This window comes from Phoxinus phoxinus (assembly GCF_949152265.1).
Source record: "Phoxinus phoxinus genome assembly, chromosome: 12".
NCBI lineage: Eukaryota > Metazoa > Chordata > Actinopteri > Cypriniformes > Leuciscidae > Phoxinus > Phoxinus phoxinus.
In genome coordinates, this window is record NC_136887.1 from 17787283 (window position 1) to 17814231 (window position 26949).

The 26949-nt window shown below is 39.9% G+C and overlaps 1 protein-coding gene and 1 long non-coding RNA gene across 2 annotated transcripts in view; one reads left to right on the top strand and one right to left on the bottom strand.

Annotated features, from left to right (window-relative positions):
- The window catches only part of tenm2a (teneurin transmembrane protein 2a), a 292880-nt gene that overhangs the window by 134981 nt on the left and 130950 nt on the right, over positions 1–26949 (top strand). The window lies entirely within an intron of this gene.
- LOC307008387 lies at positions 4900–6511 on the bottom strand. The gene is made up of 4 exons (XR_013799807.1): positions 6372–6511; positions 5989–6156; positions 5706–5801; positions 4900–5627 (listed from the first exon to the last, which is right to left on the bottom strand). It is a non-coding gene; the product is annotated as an uncharacterized lncRNA (long non-coding RNA).

A 26949-nucleotide genomic window follows, 5' to 3' on the forward strand; every position in this document is an offset into this window, starting at 1 on the left:
CTGTAACCCTGCCCTCTGTTGGACAGAGCAGGAAGTACCATGGCCAGCTCCTTTCTGAATGCACAGTATTGGAGGCTGTTCCCACACTCCCATACATAATTTGCTTTTGCATGTGGTCTGAACTTTGAGCTGGGCAGTTTTAAAGGCAATATGAAATCAAAATTTAACCTATTTTCTTTCTTATTACACATTTCTAGTTTTATTGTTTTATTTGTCTTTAAAACCTTTCATCAAAATGTAATCACTTCCTCTGCCTTTGAATGAAGCAACTTTCCTTTTTAACTGACTTCACCTACTGTATGGCATAGTGAAAATGATGACATAATTGTGGTGTACAGTATGACTTACTAGACATTGTTTTAGTCTGGTGTTGTTAGCAATGCCACCTTTTAAAATCTTATCATTATTAAAGACATAGGCTACTATGCAGTTTCCGTTTTTGTCACGTGTTGTCCCGTAACGTTACTGTCATAAATACCACTCACATAGAGCCGTCTCTGCACTCACTTGACTCTTCCGACCACGCTTTCTTCGTTTCCTTCGTTTTCTTCGTCGACTCTGCCATGATTCACGTCTGAAATGCGTGCTAGTGTCTTCCATAGAGGCTGCTTCATATGGTGTTGATGTATGTGACGTCGTGCCGTAAAGCAAGTCGTGATTCTCGCGAGATTTGGCGGGGCGCCACCTCTCAAACCTGCATTGCTGGTTTTGCCAGCGACGTCCCCATCCCCCCCATACACCCCCACCCCGCATGCTTTGCTATCGTGATGATTCGCCCTACTACAAGTTTGTTTACCATCGAAATGACTTCGAAGCTGTTATATTAAGGTACAAATCTTGCATAGTGTGCCTTTAAATGTGGTAATTTAACTCTGGTTCAACTGCAAAGCATACATGCAAGCTCACATCAAGCATGGCACTAGCAACACCAAGGTCATGGGTTTGATTCCCAGGGAAATCAAGTCCCTTTTGGATAAAAATGTCTGTGAAATGCATTAATATAAATTTGAAGGGACAGTTCATCCAAAATGAAAATATTTCATCATTTACTCTCCCTCCAACATTCCATATACACTTTTTATAATCCACGGACGAAAGAATCTCATACATGTTTAGAGCAACATGAGGGCGAGTAAATTATTACATAATTTGTACATTTCGCCAACACGTTATTTAAGTGTTTTGTGACTTTTTCGTTTTTGGGTGAATTAATTAGTAGTTAACATCATAAAGGTGTTTAAGGTTATCAGACAAATATAATAAAGGTTACAGCTATAATGGCACATAATGATTTGAAAATGAAACATTATCATTGGGATTCATCAACATGTTCTCAAGGGTAATCTAGAACTTTAACCTTTACTTAGTCAAAAGCCTCTTCAAAAGCAGGGTGCTAGGAGGTCCACTGCAAACTCCTCGTTCCAGTATGTAACACCCACTTTTTATGATTCAGTGAATTCATGGGCTGTGTTTACACTGGCACAAACAAATAATATTTTTTTCTATCATCTTACAGAGATCAGATATTGTTACACACATAAACACAAAAATCCACGCAAGATCAGATTTTTTTTCTACATCCGTTGTGAGCCTCTTCCAAATATGGTTTTAATTAAGATATATATATCCGATACCTGGACATCAGACCTACGTCTAAACACGCATACTGAATCTCATTGGAATTCTAACCCACCACAAGGTGAGGGAAACACTTTTACGCAAAAATGTCCACTTGTCCACTATTTTTCTTAATGTCGAATAACGAAGCAGACATGCCTGCACAGAAACTCACAACTCTCTTTTATTGAGGTGTACATTTTAATGTATTTTTTACAAATTAAATACCTTTGTTACTGAAAGCTATGCTATATTTTTCAGCAACGAGTTGATAACGTCGCTGTTCTTGAACTAACTAAACTCGCAGCTTCACTATATAGAGTTGCTGCACAGAGAACGGGGATTCACACAAAATGTGAAGGCCATTTTACGTTGACTTTAACTTTTATTTCTCAAGTTATATCTTGAGCTAAATCACATTATATTCTCATACCGCTCTCCCGGTGACATTTCATGCAGTTGTTTGCGATGTTATCTAATGCAAATAAAGAATATCATCACGCAGGCAGTGGTTGGGTTTTGTTGGGTGGTAATGTCAGAGGTGTGTGCGAGGCGTAAGAAAGCTTGCCTCTCCGGCTTGTGTATTACAGCACTCGTTCTCAGCGTGTTTCAGTTCCAGATCATGTTCTGCGCTTAAGACCCGGAGCGGCTGCCAGATCCCCAATCTAATATTCACATATCCAGTGTTGTTTTGCGTGAAAGCGTGGCGGTACAAGGTTATGTATTTTTAGCCACGCTGATGCTTTTTAGTTCAGCGTGTTGTGTCAGCGCCTTTGATGCTGAAAGCCCTCCTCTCCAAAGCGACACTCTTGTGCGTGTAAAGAAGTGAAAATCTGTCTGTCTTTGCACGTTAAAGAACGAATACTGACCGTCCTCCCTGTAACATGGCTTGACACGTTCTCATCTCGGCTAGACGGAGGAAACATGCGCGATCTGTCTCGTTTTCTCTCCTCCTCTCTCTTTGATGAACATGCTTTGTCACATTCCCCCATCCTCACCCCTCCTCTCGTTCTCTCTCCCTCTCTTTTTGTGCTCCCCCGCACTCTTGTTCTCTCCCGCACCTCTCTCTCAACCTCTCTCTCTCTTTCTCTCATGCTCCGCAGCGATGCTGTATAATTCTCAGAGCTCAGAGTCTGTGCAGAGCTCCAGTCATGTGCAGATGTAGGATGGAACAGCCCTTTGTATTCTTTTCTCCGCACTCGCAGAGAGGTTGACAACAACTCCGTTTCCTTTCTCCGGCATTCATTGCTTCATCCGTCTTTCTCTTCCGCACTTTAAGAGCTTTCCCATCGGTTTGTGGACTAGAGCGCCGTGCGACCAGGAAGGGGAAAGTGGCTGCATGCCGTATGCACGCGTGTGTGAAGTTGTGTGAGAGAGGGCGTACGGAGACAGAGAGGGCAGAACTGCTTCTCGTAGGTGGCTTCTGAAGCCCCTCGCCCCTCGCCCCTGCGTCCCGGAGAGAGAGAGATCGCCAGGGGACCGCGTCTGACGGTTCGGAGAAGAGGAGAGGAGGAGATACGAGGGGAAGACTCACGCTAGGAGCAATGCATCACTCAGGCAGCACCAGCAGCAGAGCTAAAGCCCTCTCTCAAGAGACCGGTAAGAGCTCTGCAGAACCGTGTGTGTGTGTGTGTGAGAGAGAGAGTGCTACTGAACTGTGAAAGGTTGCAGGTGAAACTACTTCAGACCGTGCTGGAAAAACCAGCACATGTTGTGTTTTGGGTGCTGGTGGCTTCTTAGCTAGCTAAAAACTTCCTTGGTCAACCGTCTTCTCCAGAAGGACCAAGTTTTCCTGGTGAACATCATTGAATGTGATGGACCAGCAACCAAACCAGACCAAAATTCAGGCTGATTTTTATTTTATTTTTACCCTGGAAGCTCAATGTAGACGTCAAAGAACGCAAAACATTCTCGCTTGCATGCCTCTAGCAGTCAGGAAACCACAGACAGCGGGGCATCCATTCATCTGAGAGCTTATGTTTCTTCTGTTTATGCTTTTTAGCCGCTAACTTCTTTTTTGTAGGTCTTGGAAGACACGCTTGGCACTTTAGATTTATGTTGGTTGACAGTAGTTTGGATGAGTGACGTTCGACTAATGGTGGTGAATGGATGCGCCTATAGTTGATGTGTTTCCTCCCTCTCATTTAATTATTCATGCATGTGCGAGTTTCAATATTTACAAGCCTGCAGTTTAGCCTAATTTACCTTCCTGAGTAAATGGACCAAATTGCCAAATTTGATCAGATTTGCATTTCGGCGATAAAAACAAAGTGAGCACTATGTTGAGGGAGCGTTGTTGCTGAGTAATTGAGCGGCTGGGCTGGAGTTGGGGTGCTATGTCTCCAGGGAATTTCTATGCAAATTAGGAATTTGGTGTGTTTTGACTGCTTTTTAATGATTAAGGTTAAATGCCGACCGCGTTCAGGGTGGGAGTGCCTGAGGCAGGATGTTTATAGCTGTCTGACTGAAACTGGCGTCTCAGATGATCGTATGCTAGCCATAAGTGAGATGTTTGGGGATCTTGTGGCTTATTGGGGTATTGTTCTATTGGTCTCATTTAGTATTCTGGTGATCTCAAGTAACCAAGGTGACAGTTAAGATGTGAAATGCCATTATTTGTTAACTGTGTGTGAAACCTTAACGTGTGTGAATCATCATGCTTTTTGTTTGAATGTGCACCCATCCTTGAAACAACAGAAAGAAAATGCAACAAAAAAATCTATAAAACTTCCACTCATAATTTTTTATTTTTCCTTTGTTCTCTCACATACACACACATGTATTCGTGCGAAAGCTCACAGCACTTTGATATCCGTTCATTTCTGCACCATATGCGTCTCAGCGATTGTGTAAACAGACCTGACTAGAGAGGTGAAGAATACTGCGAGAAAGAGAATGAAAGGGTGAAAAGATAATAATAGCAGACCTGATGATAGATACAATTTAATTTAACCCAGTGCACACACTGTAAACCCCGATAAGTTAAGATAACTCAAAAAATTTGAGGAAACTTATTACCTCAAAACTTTTAAGTTGATAAAATTAATTGTTTTAAGTCAGTTACACTTAAATATATAGAGCAGGTTAACTCAAAATTATTTATTTTAATTAACTTTTTCTATGCATTTTATAACTCAATCATTTTAATTAATCAGAAATTAAAAATACTAAATTTTATAAATACAATACTTAATTTTCAAGAAATATGACTTAAATTAACATTTATCAAAATATTATTTCTTAAACATTAGAAAGGAAGACAATTTCAAACTCCATACGTGAAATTACGTTTTATTTTGCAAAAGGAATAACAATTCAAACCTGATGCATTAACATGTGTAACTTCCATTACATTTTGAAAACGTAATGAAAGTGTCACAATATCTAGACATTTTAGAAATGTATAATAATGCATTAAAACATTTCAGAAGTTTTTACACTGTTCATGCCAGCATTATAACAGACATATGTATACATTAGAATGTCACTGTATTAGTCACAACAAATGAAAAGGACAGATAATAAGGCGTAGAAAACTAGTGCATCCAGAGATGCAGGAAAAAGTCTTTAACAAGTAATTATTATTTTTTAAACGGCAATCTGGGTGCTAGTGGCTTTCAGTAACGCAATCCCAGTAAATAGGTGAACACAAAATCTGTGTTCTGGAAAATTTCGAAATTTGAGAAGTATTACAATAGACTGTAACAATATTAGTCACAATAAGTGAAATAAAAGACAATAAACAGTCTCTTGTGCATCCAGAAATGGAGAAAATCTCTTAATCAGTAAAAATAAAATTTAGACAGCAATCTGGGTGCTAGTGGCTTTCAGTCCAAACATCAAAAGAAAAGCATCAGCCAACCTGGATATGTCCCTTAGAACAATGTCACCTTCCAGCATAATAGCAATCCCAGCAGGGTCAAACTGAACAGTGGAAGTCAGTCTCCATTCACCATGCTGACAAGAGCTACAGCTGAATCTCCTATGTCTGGCTCATCCACCTCTTGAGTCTGAAAAGCATGAGAGGACTTCATGAGCATAATCAGATAAATAACATTAAAATTCAAACGAGATGTATAAAAACCTACATTCCACATCTTGAAAAACACAGAGTCATCTTCGCGCAAGTAGACAGGGAGGGCTCGAAGTGCAGCTGTACGTCTATTGTTAACATCGTAGTGATCCTGAAAAAACAGAACTGTCTTAGTGGTGCAAGAGAAAAGAAAAAAAATTGAGATAAAAGTACAGAAGAGGGGAAGAAATTTAAAGCGAAAAAAGTTCAAAGCCAGGTTTAAACTATTAACAGATAGCAGTAAAATACTTTACATTAACCAATTAACTTGTACTATAAATGTAATTAACAACATTTACCACAAGATCAAAGGCACTCAAGATGCTTCTCAGTGCTTCTGCTGCTTTGCCAGTACGGGCAGCCTTCTGCCTGTAAACAGCAATCAGTCGAGGAGTATGGGTGTCCAGTTCTGCATAGAATTTGTTTTTCAAGCTGATATTACTAATTCTGTGGAATTCTGCAGCAATCTGAAAGCAAGCATTCAAACAAATAACATAAAAATAAAATGTTAAACAAGAAAACAAAAGAAACAGATACATAAACACAAAAAATGGAATCTAACAGACAGCAACTGAGAAAATTACCTGAGATTCCAGACGAAGTGCAGGCCACTTTTCTCCTGGCCTGTTACTCGTTACATAAGCATTTTCACCCCCAAATTCCAAATTGTAATTTTACTCACATATGCTCTAGTCTCACAAATTTGAACCTGTAAAAAAAATAAAAACACAAATTAATAGTGAGGCAGAGACATGTTAAAGTCATACAACAATTTCAGAATTTAGAACATTTGGCTTCGATTACAGCTAATTTAATTCTAAGCATCAGTTTTAAAAAAAACAAGTAGGTTTGAATCTTTTTTTATCCTGCTTCAATTTAGGTTCTGTAACCGAAAAGCTTCAATACAAGCAACTGCGATAACCAACAGTGCCACAAATTAATATCCGTGCAATGCGATTGCGTGCAACTCAGTCCCTAACGTTACATTGTTTAAATTTAGTACAAACAATCCACAAATAACATCGCAACATGTAGGCCTAAAGTGTGCCTGGTCATTTTAGTAGGTCTATGAGCTAAACGCAACAAGTAACGTTAAATAGTTTCAGTTTGATGACTTTTCTGTCAGATTAATTTAATAACTTTAAAAATAAAAGTTAAGTACTTACCAGATTATAGCCACCAAACAAACAGCAGCAAACACAGAAACGATGACGATGATGAACGACCCAGCTACTGATTCCACAGAACCACGTTGAGGAAACGACTCCTGAATGACATGGCGGGCTAACTGACGTTACGTTACCAAGTTCAAATCCGAGCGCCTGATTTAAAATGGGAATAATTTTTACTCCGTTGTTATTTTTTACACAGTCATTTGAGTAAAACATGAAATAAACGGACATGACATGATATATTGTGTTTTGGATAGTTTTACCTATATTATGTTTTAAAAAATAAATAAAGTGCACCGAGTAGACTGAGTAACGTTAGTCTTTTTCGTTGGTAGATTGGCACTAAATAACGCTCATTACTGCCACCAAGAGGCAAAAATAAGGCTATGGTAATTCGTTTTACTCCGTTGTTATTTTTACAGTTATTTGAGTAAAACATGAAATAAACGTACATAGCATAGTCATGTTGACTAGACTGTTCTGGAGAGTTTTACCTAGTATGATTTAAAAATAGCAAATAAAGTGCACTGAGAATACTTAAAAAAATATCATTTTTAAGATTTATGCATTAAATTAATAGTAAAATTCCATCAAATTTAATTGAATAACCCTTACATATTTTAATTGAATAATTAAAAAAATCCTTAATCAATTCAATTAAAATATGTAAGGATCATTAAACTTAATTTGATGGAATTTGAAATTTGTATGTCTTTTAAAAAGGCTTTAAAATGTTTATTGAGTGTAGAGACTCTCCTTTGTTGAATTGGCAGATTGGAACGCAATAAAGCTCATTACCGCCACCAAGAGGCAAAAGTAAGGCTACGGTATATAAGTTTTACTTATTTTATTTGAGTTCCTAAAAGTTAAAACGGCCAAATCGTTGAACAAACTTAAAAGTTTTAAGTTGAATGAACTGTTTCACTGTTTTGAGTATAGTTCACTTATTTTTAATAAGTAGGTTATACTGTTCGGGAATACAGTGCAGGCTTGAGTGTAAATGTGTGCTTTTGGTTGTATACACAATCAGTGATGGCTACATGTAGCTACAAAGCACTGAGCGGCCCCTGATCAAGACCCCTAAATCACTTCTAGGCCGGACTGAACTGATAACGGTGCGTTTTGAGGATTTTTAGTCCAGGGGCACACATTCACAGCTGACCTCAGCAAAACACACACACACAACAACACTTCTTACACTGCAAGCCGATGTAGAATTAAAGACAGAATCTCAGCTTTGGAAGAAGCAAGAGTGGATTAAGCGTTCCCTCGCTTTCCATCTATTTCTTCCTGTAGTGAGCTAGTTTAATGGGCCCTGGGTCTGTTGTAGAGCCATATGTCTGATGACAGCTCATTTGATCACACAAAACTAACTGTGAGAGTGATGGAGTAATCAAGAGATGGCGAAACTTAATTGGCTCTGTTTACCTCACTAAGTTGAGGCATGTTTGTGGTGACGCCGACGCCGTCCATCAGGAATAGAGAGAGAGAGAGGGAGATTTTAATTGAAAATATGGATTCTATTAACCCTGCCGCCCAGGGCTCTCATTAGCATCTCATTAGTGTGGAGAAAAGGTAAGGAACAAATTCTATTATTGTTGCAATAGGTGGCGATTTTTCATTTACAAGGTCCAGAGTGTAAACGCAGCCACTTGTTCTGTGTCACAAACACCCCATATCAATAGAAACTCTCCATGGAGAATCAAGCCACAACATGTTAGAGAATAAACATGCAATATGTGTAATTTTGTTAAATAACACATCTAACTTTTCAGTAAATATCCACACCTAACTGATCTGATTACCATTATGTGTAGATACAGTAAGAAGTGTGTGTGTGTGCGTGTGCGTGAATTTGGACATTTTCCGTAATCATTTCTAGTCAAGTTTTTATTAGCCAGAGGCCATGCACACATGCAGGGCATGCTGGGAGGCTTGTGGAGAGGGGAAAAGAGGAGAAGAGACAGCGTACAAGACTCATGCAGTCATTTGCACGACTGGCGGTCGACAGACCTCCCTGCTCGTCTTGAGTCTCTAAAAAAACTCACCCCCCACCAAAGCCATCAGAAAAATCTGAATTCTAAAGCAAAAATATATTATATCCCGTCATTTTCCCTCCTCTGGTTTCCAGCTCTGTTTGACATCCTCCCCTTATCCCCCCCCTCTCTCTCTCTCTGCTCTCCGTAACTCAGTCACCAGCCCCCCCTGCTGGACACTTGAGGTACGGCACACACACTCTGGCCTGCACCAGCAGCGCAGGTGGGCGAGTCACAGCACGTTTAACCCCAGAGCACAGCATCCACACTTCCCGGGTTTCTGTGATGACAGATGTGCGGAAATTGAAACGCTCTTTAGTGTTTATTCCGCTCCGCTCTCTTTTTATTGTGTGTGTCACATGAGCAAATCATCAGCCAACACATGATTCTTGATTCTGCTCTGATTTACATATGCTGGTTGTAAATATTCTTTCATAGTGTTTGTATGATGAACAATGGGTTAAATTAAGTCAGAGGGTGTGTTTTGGTGTGTGTGTGTGTGTGTGTGTGGGGTGCTTTGAATGAGTCAGGATAGTTTGTTAGTGAGGTTGACTATTTATCTAGATTTCTTTTTTTCTTTAAATTGGTGCTTTAGATTTTAGCTGTTTATGGGTTAAATTGAGAGAAACGTCTTCTCTAAGAGGATTTTAGAGAGATGTCAGCGTGCTGGGATGTCAGAAGTTGTCCTTAAATTCATCCTCTTTAAAGCACCACTACTATAGCCATCAAATACTACTTTCGTAATACAAACCATTACTGTCAGACTTCAAATCGCCCGCAGTAGGTGACGTTTATATTATAATGCATTATTATAATCTGTAGATTTTTTTTCTTTCTTTTTTTTTGGCATTAACCTCTTGAAGCACACTGACCCAACCTCAGGCTTTACCTCAATTTATTTTTTAGTTTACAAGAAGAGGAGTAAAATGAAAACAGAATATATAAGACAAGTCAAAAAAGAGATATGTGAATCTGAGACAAAAAGATACTATCTCCCTCTCGTTCTCAGTTTCATTTGAATGTGCTTTATTGGCACGATAAATAATTGTACATTGGTGTTTCCAAAGCATTAGCCGCATTTCTGCATTCTCTCCTTTCCTCCGCTGATGCAGGGAGTTTGGGGCGTCTGATTTACAACACCGCTTGTCCTTCATCCACCCAGACACCTCCACAGAGACACGGGAGACTGGATTCAATCTCCCACTGACCTTCATTGTGAAGGACAGAGCACTAGAGAGGTGCAAAGTGGCAAAATGCATAATCTAAAAAAAACACACACACACAAATGCTTTCAGTATGATTGAAGACGTGTCGTCCTCACAGATCGGCCCAAAAGTGTAAGGAACCCAAGTAGATCAGTCATTTCCTTCCTAAAACAACTTCTCTCTGGCTCAAACCGAATGGAAGAGCTACGGAAGTTAATAGAAAGTGTTGAAAAATGAGTAAATTTGTGAAGAGGTGACAGAGTGAAGGAGTGAGGCTGCAAAAACAGCATGTGCCATGGAGGAGCCGAGGGAGATACAGCTACAGAGGATGTGATTAAGTTGTAAATACTGTCAGTGTAAAGGTCAATCACTGAGTTTACAAGCGTCAGTTGTTCGAGAAAGAGGCTGAGATGAGAAAGAGACGGATAAAGCGAGAAACAGAGGGAATGAATGAGAAACCGCGAGAGGATGTGTGGGCTTCGTGTTGCTGAGATGGAAATCAAGCGGCACCCACATCACACAGAGCTTTACAACCATCTGCTATCACACATGCTTAATAGTGCACACATGACACACACACACACACACATCCTCTTCAAGAGCTCCGTCTCCAAGCCCACGGGGACTTTGTCATGCTGCCCCCATTAGGGATGTGCAAAACGACATATTTTCATAAAGCACTAGTCGACAAGTTGTCTGAATGACGTAATGACCTTAAGGAAGGCCAATATAATCACGCTGATTTAGAGGCGTCTACGCAAAGCAAATTCTAGCAGTCTAAATTCTTGCATTGAATATGAATAGGTGATTTCCAAAGTTTTTCAACTCGACCTAAAGTCCCCGGTAACCGGAAGTTGCAACCGACTTTACTTCAGTGTTGTGATGTGCAGTTTTTCCAAAGCAAATTTTCAGATTTTGATTAAAGATTACCACAACAAACTTTTTTTTTCTTCTGTATATTAACTTGCACTGATTATTTGTTCACCACAAGACCAGTAATGTGCACCAACAAAGTGAATAGGGTACATTTTTATTTCATGACAACTTGACAAAAAGACAACTGTTCTTTGTCTGTATTTGACAAATAATAAATAAGCAAATATAAATAGTTACTACCAGCTCATTTATAAACATTAAGACAACCATTTAAAAGTCTGGGGTCAGTAAGATAAACATTTCAAAAATATTTAATATATATATATATATATATATATATATATATATATATATATATATATATATATATATATATATATATATATATATATATAACATAATAATATACAATACAAAATAATAATATACAAAAATAGGGTAAGAACATTAATATTGTGTACAAATTTAAAATAAAAAATAACTCTTCTCTTCTCGTGTTATCTTGAACTAGATAAAGATAAATGAAGATTGTGTGATGTACAGAATGAGTGTTCCGTATTATTTCAGTAAAGTGTTGTAAAGCAGATCTGTTTAGTATTGATGTACTTCAATAGTCACGATAACAATATGTGTGATTAGTCTCTAACACTTGAATGTTAAATGGCTGAAAATGCCATATGAAATGCTCCCTCTGCCCACATAATGGTACATTGTAAATGTGCAGTTGATTCATGTGCGGAATTCACAGTCAAGTGAGGTGACTCGACAGTTGAATAATTAGCTCAGTTAAACTCAACCACCTAATATCCCTTTGTGACACAGACGGCAGACACGGCCAACTGCTGTAAACAGCATTTGTTCTGTTGTAATCAGGTGCTGTTACAGCCAGATGAATGAGGGGAAATTAGCATGGTGAGGCCTTGGAGAGACAATCTTGAGATTTAAGTGTTTAAACCCATCATTGGTTCACCTGTCATCTTCTCCATGTGTACAGCATTTCCACAGATGTGCAGAAAAGAAAGAGAAAGGGTTTGCGAGTGTGTGTGTGTGTGTGTGTGTGTGTGTGTGTGTGTGTGTGTGTGTGTGTGTGTGTGTGTGTGTGTGTGTGTGTGTGTGTGTGTGTGTGTGTGTGTGTGTGTGTGTGTGTGTGTGTGTGTGTGTGTGTGTGTGTGTGTTACATATTGCCTCACATTCACCCATTCACTCACTCATTCATACACCGACAATTAGGTTATTTTCTGTTTTTATCTGGAATTCGATAGACACAAACCAAAAGATTATTCATATAATTTAATAAGCCTGTCATCAGTGCAAGAAAACAACTTAAACTACAAGATTCTAGAGTAAAACAATAAAAAAAATCAAGACATTTTTATTGGATGAACCACATTCAATTGTGTTGTAAAGTACCATGTTAAAGCATAATTGTATTTTAGTTCGGTTGTGATGTCACTCAGCACCTGTAAACAAATTATCATCATATTTCATTTTTGGGACACTTATGGCTGTGTACATTCTTCTTCCTTTTAAATATCACATATAAGTAGCATCCTATTAACATTCACACAAATATATCAACTGCAGTATTAACAGTATAGCAACTGTTACCCTTATCAACTGGCATGTCCAGTGTCACATGGTATACACTGTCATCAGCCCTAGTGTGTGTTTATTTGATTAGGCATGTCGATATTAGTGTGCTATGAGTGTGTGTTTAAGTATGTGTGTTTAGTGGGACTGGCCTGTTGCTATGGATGGATGGAGGTATTCATTTTCTCTGCAGTAATTTGGCCGCTTATTTTGTGTGTGTGTGTGTGTGTGTGTGTGTTTGACTGTCTGGCAAGCTGGCCAGTTTCACGCATCACTTCCCTGGCTGCTCGCTCGAGCGCTGCTGGCGCATGTGAACCAGCTACGCGTCTCACAAACCAGCATTTCTACACCTCCCCGTGTCCCATGGACCCTCTGTCTCCTTCACCTAATCTCTCTCCTCCTGTCCTCTGTGCTGTTGTGGGTGATGTAATCTGGGTGGTGCGATTGCTCATTGTCATATATTAAACTCTCATTGTGTTCCAGATATATCGAGTCTCTCGAGACCGCGATACTCAGTAGCACAGCGGTCCCTTGGTGCCAAGAGGAACGAAGCCCCCTGGCCAACACTCATTAAGCTTTTTGTGTGGCTATTCAGGTAGCTAGCTCTGTCACGTCTGTGTAAAGGAAAGCCTCTTGGCGCCCGTGACGCCATCTGACAGCTTGGCTGTCAGTGCACATCGACCTAAAGATTGCTTTCCACAATAAAAGTGAGAACTTCGGTTAGAGCCAGCTGTCAGCGGCACATCTCCCCACCCAGACGAAACGCCAAGTTCACCTGAACCTAAACTCGAGAAGACACACCTAAACGCAAGCGCAGGTGAAAATGACACTCAGCCGAAGCCGTTCCCACCCTGTCTACGGCTGGTGGCGTGAGGTGCGGGAGCGGGTTAGTCGCTAGCGCTTGTTTGCCCTCCACTTCCCGAGATCGACATCCTTTGATACGGGCGAGATTCGGGTTTGACTGTCAGAAAAATTGAGTGGCTCTCCGCCTTGTGAGAAAGGTCACGCGGACGAGAAATGATGTGTGAATGAAGAGAGAGTCCAGGAAATAGATTTTAGCCTATTTGTCGAGAAAGAGATTGACATGAGAGGCAGTTTGTGCCTCAGAGTCTTGCGCCCCCGTGTATACAGGTGTTTTGAGGCACACAGACATTTGCACGGCCGTGTATGTATTCGGGAGACAGATGCCTGGGAAAGGAGATCTGTGTAAAATTGTGTATTGAGCTATTATCTGAGCAGACGCTAATGATGGGGAGAGGGGCGACGGCAATGTGACCTTGCCTTGGGGACAATAACAGCATGAAATCGAGCCCCGTGCATCTCTGTGTGTGTGTGTGTGTTCGGCTCTGAGGAATGGCAGTCAGTTAAATGGGCAAAGAGGCTTGGAGACGAGAGGGCAGTGTAGCATTTTCATCCATCATTCTTGATCACCCAGTGACGCCACCTCTCAACACAGAGCGCATCTGTCATTCTGCCCGCACACGCGTACACACTCACTCAGATGCATTTGCTGGTGATTCTCTTATGTGGAGCTGCATTATGTACCAGTAATAAGGATGGCCTGCATATGTGTGTGTGTAGATAGATAGATAGATAGATAGATAGATAGATAGATAGATAGATAGATAGATAGATAGATGTGCAATTTCCATCACATGTGTTTATTTAGCATGTGGATTGCACAAACGTAACGTGGGGCCGCTCTTGGCCTTGTGCCATCTGAAGCTGTGTGCTATTAGCATTCCTCGCGCTGACTCCAGATTGGTATTGATCTGCCATCCGCTCTATTCATTGCCAATTCTCTCAGCAGTGCACGCCAATACACCTGCCCCTGCAAACATCCACACATGTACTGGCACAGTGTATTAACAGGTGTGTCCGTAGATTCATTCACATGCAAAGCCCCCATTCGTATGCCTCCGTCACATTCAATAAACACCATCCCGCTATAGGAACTCGCTGGATACGAGAGCTTTGTTTTCAGAGTGCTGTTTCCCGTGGATCTCGAATACGCTCTCTCGCCACCTTTCTCTCTTAAACCTGGCAGGTGTGGGCACAGATGGCGCACAGGCTTATCGAATATCAACACACAAAAAAGAAGAGAAATCCTTTAAGTGCTGCAGTGGGGGAGGGGGACAGTTTCTTTTCCGCGCTCCGTCCTCCTGGGAGCCGGTGTGTGGGGCTTGTGTCCCGATCCTGAATTTAGAGTTTGTCAATGGCAGGGCTTTGAATTTGAAACAGATCAATGGGTAGAAGCAGAGGCCTGAGCTTAGTGACTTTCTGTGGAAGAATGTCCGCATCCCTCCACTCTTCCTCTGCTATTGTGACGGCCCAACACCCTGCTGTCCACATTACGGGCCCGCGCACACAATGTACTCCACGTCTTCCGTCTTCCAAGTTATTCCACGTCCATGCCGTCACTGTGTGTGTTGTTATAGTGGTCTCTCTACGAGCAGTCCCGCTGGTAAGTGCTGCCAAAGCCAGAGGAAGTGCAGTACAGCTCGCTGAGATATGGATTTGGGCAGAGCTGCTTCTCGCCGGCTCCATGCAGGAGAGTGGCTCTCTGGCTTTGATTTGGAACGGTTGTGATGGCTGATCTCAGAACTTTGTGTGTGCACAGTTGCTTGACACAATACACTTGCATCTGCTTTAAAACCAGAGCTGTGGAATAGCAAATTCTGAAACTGATGAGAAATAAAAAGTCAACAAAACTATTTATGTACCTATTTTCTGGCTAATGTTGAATGTCAACCTGTAACCAGATAGCTTTTAAGGAATTGTTTTAGGCCACTCATTGGTATTCCCAGCTAATTAAGTACAGGTATATGTATTGGTTACACTTATTTTGATGTTCAGCTTTAGACATTCCACTAACTATAAGTAACTTGTCAACTAAGTATTAGTAGACTGCGGTAGACTGTTAGGTTAGAGTTAGGTATTACGGTTCAGGTAAGAATGTTTAAAGTAGACCATCGAAATTGTCTTACTCATATATTTTATGCTTTGGAATGGCTAATAAAACTAACTGCATGCATTTTCTAAATAAATGAGTAAATGTTAGCTAGTATGTAATTTATTCTTTTTTTTATGTTTTTGGGCTTTTGGGGCCTTTATTGGATAGGACAGTAGATATGTTGACAGGAAAGCATGGAGGGGAGAGAGAGGGGAATAGGATTGGCAAAGGACCTCGATCTGGGAATCAAACTCGGGTCGCCGGAGGTGCAATTGATGTCGGCGCGCTAACCACGAGGCTATCGGCGCCGACATGTAGTTTATTCTTGATTGCACAGTTGCATCTGGTGGGAAACTACAGTCAACATTGCTCAGATGCTCAATAAGACCCAAAAAGCAAGTGGTACAAAAAGTAAACATAATTTAATATTAATGGAATATTATTTATATGTATATTATTTCTGGCAGACAAATGTTTGATGAAAATAAATTATAAGCCAAGAATAGATGCATATTTTTCTTATAATATTACTCTTGTTTTCCCATTTAAAAATAACTATACTTTGAAATTCTACAATTGGCTTTACAATGGTTTCCCACCGGTCTCAACTGATCCAGAGCAATATTAATAATAATAACAGCCCCTTAAATGTATTAATCAGCATTATGCATTATAGTTGACAATACATATATCAAGCTGAGGCTACTTGAGCATATATTTAACAGTGGTGCTGATTGTGTTTCAGGAGGCAGTAGCGCTCCATAAGCAACAGCAAATCCAATTAATTATGAACCAATTAATACAGTTCCATACTACTTTCTTTTTTCACATACATCACAGTGCATCATATTACGGAAGTAAAATAGGTTGTAAGTGCTCTTTCATGTTGACTTTAGACAGAAATCTTGAGAGCTGAGTGTTTTCCATTCAGAGAGATCAGAGAGTTATTGTTATGGAATGCTAATGAGCAAAGCCGTCAGCAGTCTTGCTCTATATTACACAGGAAATCAAACTGTCAGACAGAATCCATTTGATCCGAGCGTCTGGAATTGTACAGATCATGCATGTCCCTGTAATACCATGAATTTGGTTCATGACCTGCATTTCTGTTACTTGATTGGCCATTTACATGCAGTATTGTTTGTGTGTGTGTGTGTGTGTGTGTGTGTGTGTGTGTGTGTGTGTGTGTGTGTGTGTGTGTGTGTGTGTGTGTGTGTGTGTGTGTGTGTGTGTGCGTGCGCGTGCGCGCGTGCGTGTGTGTGTGTGCGTCTGCTTTGCTCAGGGTAGACGTGTGTTATCAGTGTGGTGCAAGCATATCACTATCATTTGCATATCCTTCTCCTCTCTCTCTCTTTCTCTCTCTCTCGGTGAGGACGTGGGCTGGAGGATTAAGAGTGTAATGCTGTCTAATCCTGCAGGTAGACTCCATGACTTCTCCTGATCACCTTTCCTCCAGCAGGGAGCACAAGACGAGGGGTCGGACAGGAATGGCCCACTTTTGTTTTAATGACCGCAGAGATGCATGAACTCCACAAGTTTGTGTAAAATCAGATGGCCATGTTCTCCAGCATGATTTGAAACTGATCCAAAGAGCATCTTGAGCTTCAATGGAAGCAAGAAGAGTCCACATGATCAATGTCACTAGATTAGGACAAGATTAGGACATAATCTTAAATATCACAGCTTTTGCACAGTGAAGGCAGAATGTTGAATTGTCCCACTAAATATACAGTATAGTATACTGTATGTAAAGTTTTTATTTAACATTTATATTCAATACAATTATTTAACCCGTTAACTAGATTATGGACATTGGCTATATCTTTCGATTTTAAGCACATTTATTCATGAAAACATGGATTTCCACAGACTATTGATTACTGCAAAGATGTGGCGTTGATGCATTTATAGGTGAATTACACGTGCAGAAAGTAATGTTTTAATGAAAATATGAATACAAAAATAATAGATGACTGAAAATCTCATAATTTAAATGTTATAATTTAGTTATATTTTAAATAAATATTTATTAACTATTAATATGTATTTTTTTATAAATAATGATGCTGCATTTCATTTTAAAATGCACTTTCCCGACAAGATAGCAAGGCATTTATTTAACCCATTAATAGAGGATATATTTACATTTTAGGCCCAAAAAAAACCCCATCAAGCTAGTTTTGACAGGTCAGTCAAAGCTTGCGACTCTCAGCTGATCCACATCTACCTATAGGAATACGACGCCTATCACCATATACATATATAAGCTCCTTCAGTATTATCAGCAGCTATCACGTTTCTCATGAGCTAATTTCCCTCCTCCATCCCCAGCTCCTCCTCTCACCAGTCAGGATTTGCCATTCTGATTCCTCTTGAATCAGAATAAATTCTCGAATTATGTTGTACTTTAAAATCTTGAATTAATTATATTTGCATACATTCATGTTGGTTCTGTTCTGTTTACCCCAAGGGGGGTTATTGCTGCTCTCCCTGATGGGCTGCATGGATGCGCATGGAGTTCTTGCCCAGAACGGAACCATACCGCCAATCCAAACTGTATGCTAATTGTCAATCATATTTGACGATAGTGGTTCTGACAGAAACGGATTTACACAGAATGTTTAATACTGCTCTGAAGCAAAGCATTTTTAAATGTAGAAATTACAAGTGTAAATACACAAATGTTGTATGTGATCTATAAATAAATAAATAAAAAATAGATAAATGAAAATCTAAGATACAATATAAATAGTATAATTTATTTGCATTTTAAATGCATATTAAATATTGACATTTTTTTTTCATGAATAATTGTTTATACTCAAGATAATGGCCGAGGTAGAGGCTGCACTTTAATATGTTCCAAAATGAATTGGAACATATTAATTCCAAAATTAATTGCACTGTGTGCCTCGTGCAATCCTACATACAGAGAGAGAGAGAGAGAGAGAAAATGGAAACACACTCAGATGCATTCATAGCATAATAAAGTAAATGAATGAAGAGGAGGAGGGGTGGTAAATGTGTGGGTGAGTGTGGTACGGAGGCTCGGGGCATTAGCGCTCTGGGCTGACTGTGGCCATCGATCGCAGGCTGGTCTGCTGATGGGGATGAATCATTCTCCCTCTGTCTCATTAAACACAGCCTGGCCTGCCCTCCACATCATTACTCTTCTCCCATCCTCTCCTTCACATTTTCCTTCTCTCTCTCTCTTTCCTCACACATACTCCAAGATAAGGCCTTTCCGTGAGTACACTGTTTACACGAGGATGGACCTTTGACCCAAGGTGATGTTGCTGTTTTTAGCGCCTCTAACAGCTCAGCCTCAGCCTGACGTGGCCTGATAAAGGTATAAATTCGTATTTTCTTTTGGTGTCTTTAAGTCAAAAGGTTAGTGAAGTGCTAGAGTGGTTAGTAAAGCTCAATAAAGTGGACAGTGATTGTTGTCTCTTACGCACAAAGACACTGATACAAACACACACACACACACACACACACAATTTTGATATTTCTCTTGAGCATCCACAAAGCAGTTTGTTCCATCGTTAGAAATGGGCTGTGAGATGTCCTGCTCTGTAATTTCCCTTCCCCTCAGATTTCTAAACCCTTGAAGATTCGACCCTGCTCTCATGTAATCAAGGAGTCATTAGGAGAGAAATTGACCCTCACTTTATTTTCATTCCCACCATTTTACACTTGGTGGCCTCCTTTCATTCCTCTCTGTCATCTCCTGTCTCACGTTTTCTGGGCATGCTGTTAAAGGAGTAGTTCACCCCAAAAAATACATTCCTGTCACTATTTCGTACTATTTTTCTTGTAGCTATTTCTGGCTCTCAAATTTCAGAAAGAAGTCATATGTTCACCAACACTGCATTAATTTGATAAAAAAATACAGTAAAAACAGTTATATTCTGAAATATGATTACAATTTAAAATAACTGGGGGTGTTATTTTATAATTAAAGTAATGTTTTCTCTTCTGATATATTTTAAAATGTATTTTATTTGTGTGATGGCAAAGTTTGATGGTCTTTGATGAACTGCATTTATTTAAGACAAATCTGTCACTTTTTTATAAATGTAATGCATTATTGCTGAATAAAGGTATATTTATTTATTTATTTATTTACTGTTATAAACAATAAGTTGCAAAGTTCACTTCAAAATAATTAAAATATGGCACGCATGTAATTCGGGAACAGTTTAATGGTGTTTATGGTCATTTTTTTAGAGCCCCAGTATCCATTCACTTTTATTTTATGTCAAAGAGCACTCTGATGCACCTCAGGGTTGGTTTGACATGATGCTGCACTTTTCCTTGTGATCAAAGTCCTCTTACGTGATCGCTCCAGATTTTACTTTCACCTAAATATCTTCTGAAAACCTAAAGAGAAAATTATATAAGTATGACCTCAATAGCGCAGCGGACTGAGGAAGAGATGCAGAAACCAGGCAACGTGACACATCTAAGTTGTCAGAGAATAAGCAGTAAAAATAGTGTTCCTATAGTACAAAGCACGATCCATTAACCGTATCACAGCACTAAAGCTGAATTCCCTCGTCTTTCTACCTTTGAACACATTCAGTTTTCTAGAAGGCTATTAAAACATTCAACCTGCACAATTAATGTTTGACAAACCAATAACCCGAGTCGTCCTTGCCATCAGAATCCACTGGCATGTTTAATTCTCTGAGGAACGGCATGTTAGAGAAAGTGTGGTTGAAATTACAGACCTCCTGGTGTTTTCTGAGAAATTAGGGTCTTATGGACGGCTATGTTTCCATGCCAACTAACTACGATTCTGATCCTTGTGATTGTTACAAGGCCCTAATGGGTCATGTACCATGTTATTAGAGTGTATATGTGTGAGGGGGGGTGGATGAACTGTGGTGAGTTGAGAAAAGATGAAGCGTCATGAAGGTCTGTATCTATTTTTAGAGCCGTATCTTTGCCGTCCCTAGGGGGTGGCTGATAGAATCAATGTTATCGTTGATTAGATCTGAGTGAAGAAACAGTTTATCTGAAACACACATTGCTTGTTCGTGGCCCTTATTCAGGTTTTGACCTGTCATATCAGCAAGGAGCACCATCATTCAAAGGAACCAAATATATGTGTTTTTTTACAGTGGATATGGTTGGTGCATGAGTGTTTGGCCATGATGAAGAGCTCCTAATGGCTGACGGATGTATTGATGAGCTGTGCGGCGTGTAAACTAGTGTAATTGGCAGGCTATCGCTGCATAATAGTGCTGTTTCTCCTCTCTTCCTTACAGAGAGAATGCTAATGCCCCAAGCGTCTCTACCGCACACTCCTGCTCACTCTCCTGTCTTATTTCTCAGCTTGTGAAGACAGCAGCGGAATATGTAATTGTGTGTTTCAGACCGCTTGCAAACCTTTTGCCTGGAGCATAGTTTTCGGGGTTCATAGATATATGCCGAAAGACCCTCAAACAAGAGCATCTGTCAGCATGTAAGCTCCATTTTACCTCTTCGCAGACTTACGCCGTGCAAGGCTGTGATAACGCATTAGAGCCAAATCATGTTTCTACAGTACAACAGACGTCTCTCGCAGTACCGAACTCTCTACAGTCATTAGGAAGTCCGTTTGAAGACGATGCTCAATGGCCCCATGGGAACAAACTGCTCTCTCTGATATTACACCTATAGAAAGCGTTTTTGATCTTCAAAAGGTGCACCCGGGTTTTTATCAATGCCGTCAAAGATTTTATTTCTTTCAAATGTGGCAGAAATCCTGCAAATCAGTGTCCTACAATCTTTGTGCAAATGTTGTAATTAGTCCTCTTTTTTAATATTTTTTTGTTCATTTGAGCAGTATGATAGAAAGAGATTTTGTCTGGTTAATTGCAGTGCCCAAAACGCTCTCTATCTGGCTGATGAGAAGAGGATGGGGTGTGGAGAGTGTGTCATTAAACCTCAGGGAAGGGTGTTCAGCTTCCGTAAGAACTAGTCTGTGTGAATGTCTGGCTGGAGATTCCTTCAGAGAAAGGTTGATGTCCTATTCCCAAAGAGCATGTCAAGGGGAACTTTTTTCTTTTCTTTTTTTCAAAAAAATTGAGTTGAGAAGGGGAAATAAATCAGTTGAGTTCACTCTGTCTTTTCCCCATCAAGACTAGTAAAAGTAGTCAATCAGAACCGAACGAGATTAGTTTATTGTAGTGCACAGCTTTATGTATTTACCACACAGAAGGAGAAATCGTGTTACCTCAGTTTGGCTGCTAATCAGAGGTGTAAAGTTTGTTGAGTTATTTCTTTCTCTCCCAAGGTGAGAGGGGACTTTCTCTCTTCTCGCTCTCAAGGTGCTCTCTTTGCTCTTGAAACAATTACACGGCGATGAAGGCGAGATCAACGTGAAAGCAGGTGTAATTTGAATTCTCTGTGCAGACGGAGAGACAGGAAATGAATGTGACGGGATCACAAGACACCGCTGCTTTGTTACGGATCTCAATTAGAGCCGATTGCAATGGGAGAACTTCAAGTATTGATCTCGAATGCGCACAACAAAGCTCTCTAAAAGAGTCAGGCCAGCAACTGGAAAGTAATTTGGATGTGCTGGAATCTGGCTATTTGAAACCTAAATTCTATTTCCTCTGTTTCTCAAACAATGAAACAATCAAGATATTTTTGGAAAAAAAGAAAAAAAAATCCAATGTTCTTTTAGCTCTTCTAAAACAGAACAGCAAATAAATGTTGACATCAATAAGTGCATAAATATGTAAAGTCCAAAGCAGCGGTATCAAAGGCTTGTTGTTATTGTTGTTTGCGGTTTTTCAGCACTTGACGAGAGCCTCATTTGAAAGTGTTTGCCTTCCCTCCATCTGGGTCAGCTGAAAGCAGGAGTAAGCCAGACAAACAGGACATCACAGGCAGGGTGAAAATAGATTATTGATCTGAGGCCAAGACTAGACTGTTCTGACAGCAACTCTCCCGTTTGTTTTACCAGATCCACTTCTGCTTATCTACTTGCTAAGCTCAAGAAGGCGTTGGAGGGTGGTTGGTCGTGTACCAGCCCATCTAAATCTGGTACTTAAAGTTTTCTACCTCCAGTGAAAACTTTTCTAATTCTAGTGAAATGAACAACAGGTGTGTTTTAAAGCTGAGTAGATGTTTTGGGAAAGTCGCATCATTATTCTTTGCCGAGGGAGGACTGCAAGCTTACACATCAGCTTGTCCACTGTTGTGGAATATTGGTGGTAATTAGAACGAAGGACTGGAGGAGAGAGATCCGGAGGCTCGTGGATAATCAGTACGGCTGGTGTGGGGATGGATAGATCCTGCTGCAAGTCTTCACCAACTCTAGCGCTAATGAGAACGCCAAGGAGACTGGTAGATCAAGGCTGACTTTCTTCCCGTCGTCGTTAGACTAGTTAGTGGCGGAGAAGGAAATCCTGGAGATGAAATTCTCATGGTGTTTAAGAGCCGGCACGCTCACTGAATACATGTCGGAAACAAGCGATAGGAGAAGAAACCATCACGTAGGGGCGGAACGCTGTGCCTTGACAGCATAATGGTGCTGAAGGGATGTTTAGTTCTAGCACATTCAGGGAGTGTGAGAGCTGTGCGTGTGTCAGGGAGTGGAATTGACAGCGGACACTTCGACATGCTTTTTACGCTCTGCTGTCTGGCGAATTGAGCCGCCGAGTTGCTGAAAACCTAAATCACAGCGAATACGCATTCCTGAATTTGTATTGCACATGAAATTTTGATGCTATTTATTTACCACATAGCTTGTTCTTGGCTGATGTTGCATTAAAAATTTAATAAGGGGCTTTTAAAATCCATGTATTTTATGATTTGCCTGTCATGCAGTCTGAATGCATGCGGAGTAATACTAGATTTTATTTCCTCGTGACCCAGCTTTAAAGAGGGGTTAGCAGGACTTAAACACAGTTTTCACTTGTAAATTTTAATAACAATATTTATCACTCTCAGAGCAGCATGCTATCACTTTTTTAATTAATGCTGCAAGAAAGAATAATCAAATACTACATTGCTCGTACCGGTGTTAATCATTGGATTAATTACACAAAACTTATCTCAAAGTCAAACAGCTTGGAAGAAAGAGATTTCATTGGCAGAGAGCAGCCTGGCTTCTCTTATGATGTCAGTGCTGTGCGTATAGCTGCTAGCTCTGTTTAAGCACCTAGTGTTGCTTTTTTAAAGAAAAGTATACTTTTATTTAGCAAGTACACATTAAATTGACCATAAACCAAATAATAATAAACCAAAACGGGTATTTCACAGTGGTATCAACCATTTTCTTAGTGTGAAGAACATTTAAATAACTAAAAAATCTAAACAACACTTTTCTTTTAAGTAATGGAAAGGTTCCATTGATGTTAAAGGTTCTTCATTGAACCATAGATGCCAATAAAAAACATTTATTTATAAGAGCGATAGCCAGCTCAAAAGGCTTTAGAACTGAGTGGTGATATTGCAGGAAGATGCATTTCTCCACTCTTCTTCCACTCTTATCCCCTGTCCTTTTGCTAAACCAAAAAATATATTACATCCTTCACTTTTTGCACTCCTTCCATTAACTCTTCTCTCCTGGTGAGCTTTTTCTGTCCACTTTTAGAGCTTTTAGTGGTACTCCTGAGAGCTTCAACACTGGTCCTGCTTTCATGTTTTGGTTCTTTCTGGAGGGACGGACACACACACAACTGCAACCTCCATGCACCACTGTCTGCCTCTGCCCACGGCTCCTCCAGAGGTCACACGCAGTAGACTCTCTCAAAGTCACGCAAGAGATCTGCAGCGGTTCAAGTGCCATATCTGATTACCAACTGCTGTTTCCGTCATTTGAAAACATAAGGGCTGGAGCCGCGGGCACTGATTTCTGCTTTTATTCAAAGTGCATAGGACGTTTACACCAGGAGGAAGCTTTGATATCCCGGCTCTGAATGTTCTGCCCGAGTCGTGAATAATTGATGAATGAGTTCCTGCACAGCGTACTCTAAGAGTCTTTCAGAATCTGATGCTTTTTCATGCTACTTTGCTGAATGTGATTAGAGTTCTGTATACAACTTCTCAGTTAGAGATGGTGGATGGATGGAGAGGGATGAAATGTTAGAGGGCCTTGGACACTCAAGCACTCATTGATTTGCCTCGTCTTGGGAATGAATGCTTGGGATCGTGGTTCAAAATGAACTCTCATCTAATGCCAAATTAAGCAAAAAGTGACTTTGGCATATAAATTAAACACCAGTTGGCTGGAAACTTTATTAGGAACAGTCACAAAATGTTTGATTTAGAAGTCACAAACTGCACACAAATGTGTGTAATATACACTACTGTGCAAAAGTTTGAGGTCGGAAAGACTTTTTTAATGTTTTTGACAGTGTCTCTTATGCTCACCAAGACTGCATTAATTTGATCAAAAATACAGTAAAATATGTGTAATATATTGCTTGATGGCAAAGCTGAATTTTGTGCTGCTTCATATTTTTTGTGGAAACCATGATACAAAAAAATCACGATTCTTTGATGAATATGAAGATCAACAGAACTGCATCTATTTGAAATAGAAATATTTATTTAACATTATAAATTTCTTTACTTCACTTTTGATCAATTTAATGCATCCTTGCTGAATAAAAGTATTAATTTCTTCAAAGAAATAAATCTTACTGAGCCTAAACTTTTATTTAATAGTGCATACTATATTCAAGCATGTTACTTGCTCGCTGTGTAGGAAGTTTTCTGTGTGTAAACATCCAAAGTTGCTTTTGCAAAAATAGATTCATGGCCGGGTTAAAAAAAAAAAAACATTAGTGTGAGGGAAGGGTTAGGGTTATGGGTTCTCCATAAAAATAATGGAGGGAAACTTTTCTCTGTAAAATGCTGTAAAATATTTACAGTATGTGTGTGTGTGTGTGTGTGTGTGTGTGTGTGTGTGTGTGTGTGTGTGTGTGTGTGGGTGTGTGTGTGGTTAAATATATGTGGGCATAGTTAAATAGTCTCAGTTCACCATCTATTGTCAAGCAGCATTTTTGATGAAAGATTGTAAAAACAAACACGTGTTTGTTTTTATTGTAGAATAACATGCATGAATGTAATGAGCCCAGGGACATTTATGAAGAAAGCCAGGGTCAGGGTCAGAATTCACATCATCTTGAATCGTTCAAGTATTGGTTTATCCGAGGTGAATAGCTGCTGAGTGACTCATTGAGCTGTGGGAAGGAGAGAAGACCTCGTTGGTTCTTTCTTTTACTCAACACACCTGCCTAACCCAGTTCTGCACTTCTCTGCTGAGATGCTGCTTTATTCGTGCGTATCAGCACAATGCTCACCAAGATGAGAAACACCTTGGTAGCATCACTGGGGCTAAATGTGTTATTATGTCAGATTTACAAATTCCGTTCTCTGGGGTATACAATGACCTACATAATTACAAACCATAGAAATAACAGAAATGGCCCAATTCTTTCACTTTACCTCCCCTATTTTTCCTCTTCCTTTTGTGTGTTTTTCCACTGCCTCAACAACGTTCCACTGAATAATGAGTCTGTCGTCCCTGGGAGCGCTATGGCTCTGGAGGGGCGCTGCTAGATTGATCTAACACTTCAAATAATAGAATAAACATCTTATACACAGGTGGATCCGTCTAGCAGCTCTCTCAGTAGGGTATGGTCATATCTCATGTCCTCGTGGTAATCTGAGGACTTTATGCGAGGAGAAGGGTGTGCGCAGTGTCATTTTCTGCTGTCTCTCTCCATCTAGATCTGTGGCTTGGTCTTTCAATACATTCTCAAGGTGTTGTCACATGAGAAATGTCGGATGGTTCATCAATACACTGATGTGAATGAGCTTTTGAGACAATAGGTCTCATTGAGTGTTTTTTTTAACATTTACTTGATATTTTTTCCATCTGTTTTAGTTGCATTAAGAATTACATTCAGACACATTACGTGTAATAAATTTTTTATAAATCAAATATTTTTTGCGAATATGTATGGCTTAATTGAGTAGTAAATCCCATTTGCTTCCCTTAAATTTAAGGTCCACGTTGAATGTGATTCAAACTATTTTCAGCTCTAAATGCACTTATGAAACGTTTACCTCAACCATTGCAGATGAAGAAGAATCTTGTTCTCAAGTGTCAGTCATCATGTGAATATCTCATGTTAGGCATCTCTGTTGAACGAGACGGAGAAAAAGGACTGTTACCCTCCCTCGTTTTAAAGAGCAGGCTCCATGGGCCAATGAGTCAAATCGATCACTCAAGGTTTTTGGCCGGACCAGTGGCTTAGCAAGAAATTGACCTTTATTTTTCAGCCAGACAGGAAGAATAACGGCGGGCCTCGTAACAGGCTGAGCCCAGCAACTCTGCGGCTGTAAAAAGTAGATATGGCCAAGAGTAGACATCTGAAACATGCAATCCTCCCAGGGCAAGCTCACATCGCTTCTT